The sequence below is a fragment of the Henckelia pumila genome, chromosome 4 (assembly GCF_033568475.1).
Source record: "Henckelia pumila isolate YLH828 chromosome 4, ASM3356847v2, whole genome shotgun sequence".
NCBI classification, from domain to species: domain Eukaryota; kingdom Viridiplantae; phylum Streptophyta; class Magnoliopsida; order Lamiales; family Gesneriaceae; genus Henckelia; species Henckelia pumila.
Window position 1 is genome coordinate 224,769,802 of NC_133123.1, and position 4,729 is coordinate 224,774,530.

The window sequence follows — 4,729 nt, forward strand, 5'->3', positions numbered from 1 at the left end:
AATTTTAAAGTGTTTAATGTTTTAATTGGTTTTTGGGCCAATTAAATTGAAATAAAATTATTTGGGCCTCCAAATAATTTTATTTGGGCTTTCAAAATTATTTTTAAGTTAGCCCAATGATTTTTATGGGCTCGTGGGCCCATAGGAATTTTTGGGCCAGTCAGTGCTTTTATGGGCCAGTCAATGAATTTTTATGAATTAATTAGTTAATGGGCCTAAATATTTTTATTTAAGCCCAAAAATATTCAAGTATTTTATTTTTGTAAAAATTATAATTTTTAAAATTATTTATTTAATTATGGGCTTTAAGTTAGTTAATGGGCTTTAAGTCAGTTAAGGGGCTTATTAGAGAGACCAGCAGTCTGGACCAACCCATGAAAAATAAATAAGTACGGAATATATATTTAATTATTTTATGCATAAAGTTTATATTTTAAGTATAAGTATATTTATTATGAAAATAAATTAAATATATATTACGGACATATTTTCAGTGCATGCATTCATGAAATTTCTTATGTATATAATTATGTAAATGATGAGTAATAAAATATTTTGGTGGAAATTGAAGTATGTGTGACATATGAGTGGTTTTCCACCATATGATTCGGTAGTTTTACTACCATAGGGGTGGTTATCCACCATATGATTCGGTAGGTTACTACCATAGGAGGTGATTTATCACCGCCATCGTACGTTGGTTCATGAGACTGATCAGTCGACACATGAGCATCACACTTATGGATAGGACCATCTGCAGGTTTCAAAAGCATTGCTCAATTATGTTATATATGATGAAGAAATAATATGGTTATGATTATGGTTATGGTACAGATTATGATTCAGCAGTTTTATGATGTGATGAAAATATTTCCATGCATGCTCATGTACATGTATATGTATTAGTAATTATGTGATGCATTATTTTTAACCTTGTTATAAAGGATTAGACATGTTGAGCCCCTAGGCTCACTACGCTTATATGGTGCAGGTGAGCATGATGACGTTTATATAGCTCCTACCGGTGGTGAGAACTTATGAGCTCACGGAGCAGTGGACCCCGTGACCGTCGCAGCTATTTAGTTTATTATGTTGAATTTTGAAACAAGTTTTATTTTATTATTGTTTCCGCATATGAGATTTTTCAGCAGCATTGTTTATTATTTTAAATTGATGCATGAAACATTTTTAAGGATTTATTTATTTAATATTTTTCAGTTTATTTAAGAAAAAGTATGTTATTTTTATATACATATATGTATGGGCATGTATGTATAGTAGTATTATTTAAAAAAAAAAAAACTTTCCGCATTTAAGTTTAAAGAGTCCTAGATGTTTCACTAGGGATTCCTTACAATGCATCCAGGCATTTCAGGGTCTACATGGGCAATGGTCAGTATCTCTGGTGTGATCGGATGTGTTCTCAGGTACCTCTGATTCTGCAGGGTCATGAGTTTGCCATTGATATGTATGTTTTGCCTATTTGGGGGGTTAGATATGGTATTGGGCATGCATTGGGTACGAACATTGGGGCCATGCTTGCATAACCATGAAACTCTCACCATGGAATTCAGTTGGAAAGGGCAGCGAGTTTTCCTAGTAGGTGATAAACCTGCGACTCCTGAGTCCTTGTCTTATCACCGGCTGTGCACTATGGTTCATAAGGGTGTTGTTCAGGCTTGCTATGCGATCACCAAAGCTCCTACGAGAATGTTCGTGGGTACCGAGTGCCTCGAGTTCCAGCCACACAACGCAATCGGGGATGATTATGAGCAGAGTAAGCAGCTTCTCGAGGAATACAAGGCCGTGTTTATGGAGCCACAGAAACTGCCACCTATTCGGCCCAGTTCCGGTTTGAATCATCTGGTCGAATAACCTTCGACAACCCCAAACTTCGCTCAACCTGTAGGATTTGTTTAATCACTGAACCATATCAGAACTTCTACTTTGTTTAGAATCCGCGCTAATTCTAAACTCGCACGCCTTTACGATCACTCTGGAAATCACTGTCTTTGTAAGGCCTGGGATTAATTAAATTAATCCGAACTTAATTTGATTTTAATCCGAGTATATTTAATTTGGAAATATTTAAAGTTTCGATTTAAATTCTAATATTCTTAAATTATTTAGGATTGAAATTGAATTAAAAAGAGGGCCGAGGACTGAATTGCAATTATGGAAGAATTGAGGGACTAAACTGCAATTTTATTTGAAGTTATCCGATTTAATATATATATTATCAGCTTGAAACATGTATTGTTTATAGACAATTCAGAATTCAGAAACAGAGCAAAGCCGAGAGCCTATCTTTTTCATTTGATTGATCTTTGAATCTTTATAACTTTTGCTCCGGATATCCGATTTCGATTCCGTAAATTGTTCTGGAATCCTTACGACGAGGGCTTCGATCTCGTGTAAGTTTTTTGTTGTTTTATTTGGATTTTGAAATCAGTTATTGAGCCGAGATCAGATTTAATGCTTTTGTCATGTTCTTAGCATTCTATCGATTGTTTATGCTATATCGGATCGAAGTTGGATAATTGAATATATTGGTTATGACTTCTAGCATGTATATTGAGAATTATAGCAGCTGATATGATGTTTGGGGTGATGAAATAAGCTGATATATAATGACCGAATGATTTGAATGATTAGAAATGAGTTCGATATTTTGTCGGTTACCGATTTTCAATCGCTACGCCGTTGAAGCGAGTTTTTAGACTGTTTTGATAGCCTATGTTTGAGCTGAAGTCTTTATCTAGATGTTATGAATGTTATAGCATTTTTATTCTTCGGTTTCAGTTGAGTTTGAAGGCTAACGATACAAGACGCCGAGTTGAATCGAATAAGAAGAAGTTGAGATTGAAGAATTCAGAACCGAGATATTCGAAGGTATAATGACGACATCGCGAGTTGGGGACTTTGAAACTCAAGAACGACTATTTTTGAGTTGGCCCGCAAAAAAACCACATACTTGTTATGTTGTGATTTATGTTTGATGTTGTCGATCCATCTCAGGTAGTGGATCTTTGAGTTTGAGTCGATATGATAATATATTGAATTGATTCTATGCCAAGTGATAAGTGTATTTTATACACTTAATTTATATATGATTTTAATTTTTAATTATTTGTTTCGAGCAGATTTATGTGCTTATTTTGTTGTTTTTGTGTTTCAGTGATTTATTGAATTTATGTGGAAATGAGAGAAAAAAGGAGAAAAGAAGAATAAAAGAAAGGAAAAAGAAAAGAAGAGAAAATTGAAGAGAAGAAAGGAACGATCAGATCAAGAGAAGGAAGAAAATGTGCTTTCTTATTGGGCCTTAAAATTTTAGCGCTAAAACAAGCGCTGATGAGGAAGGGAAGAAGAGCTATCGCGCAAGATTTGGAAAAGCGAGAGAATTGAGATTTCGAGATCAAGGCGCGCTCGCGCCTTCACTTGAGCGCCCGCTCCGTTGCTGAATTGGAAAGATTTTATTATTTCGGGCAATTATTATGGGCTTGGTTTTGTGTGCTTTTGTACGCAATATAAAAAGGAATTCTTATCAGAGGAGAAAGGAGAGAGCCGCCACAACAAATCATACGCATATCAGAGAACAAGGATTTGATCGTGAGATTTCTGGAGGATTTTTGGAAGCTTATCTGAAGAACAAAGACGGAGTTTGATCGACCGAACACGGCGTCGACGACGGATTTGTTTCTTTTATCTTTTATTTATTTAATTCTGAATATGTTTGGATTTTTGAACATGTTTTGGTTTATTCATAATTTTATTAACTAAATTTTTAGAGTCTAGAGGTCAGATGGAACCTGGTGTAGACGCTTTCATGAATTCTTGATTTTATTAGATTGAGTTTTTTCTAGATTAATTGTTTTTTCTAGAATTGATTATCTTTTCAATTATTTGATCAATAATTGATTTATTATATTTATTTGAAATCATTGCTTGGGAGAGGGGATTTTGAATAGGACATTAGAACTACACTGTTAATTATTTATACAGCTCGGGAGAGTGTATGATTTTAACAGAGCTTTTAAAAAGAACATTTTTTTGTGATAGATCACTGAAATAAATTCTTAATAGGGATATTGGAATTTAATTGTAGTTGATAAACATTATTTGTTGCTCGGGAGAGGGAAATAATATACGTAAGTGTTCTTGGCTATTAATTAATTGGAATTCATGAAGATTAATCATTTAATATTGATTGTTGTTGAAACCAGGTGAAATCTATACCTCTAGAACATTTTTCTCTGATTGATTTTTCCTGAAAGTTGTGTGCGTGCTATCAAAACTTTACTGATTATTTATTTTTTATTGAAAAATTTTTGATTATTGATTTTCTAGATAAAGTTTAGACTATTTTAATTACAAGCACTAAATATTTTCATTTTACTCCCTGTGGGATCGATATCTGATTTAATCACTATATTAAAACTTGACACTCGTACGCTTGCGAGGAATTTTCACAACAAGTTTTTGGCGTCATTGCCAGGGAGTAAATTTTGATTATTTTTTAGTCTTGTTACCAATTAGTCTAGATTTTAATTTAGAGTTTTTTTTATTTTATTTTTTAAGTTACTAATTAATTTCTTCTTATTTTTAATTGCAGTCTAGGCGACGATCTCACAGTTCTAATTCTCTAATTTTTGATCCGGAGATCGAGCGCACTGCACGTGCTTTGAGAAGAGAGAGAAGATAAGAAATTAATAACATGACTGAAGAGAAT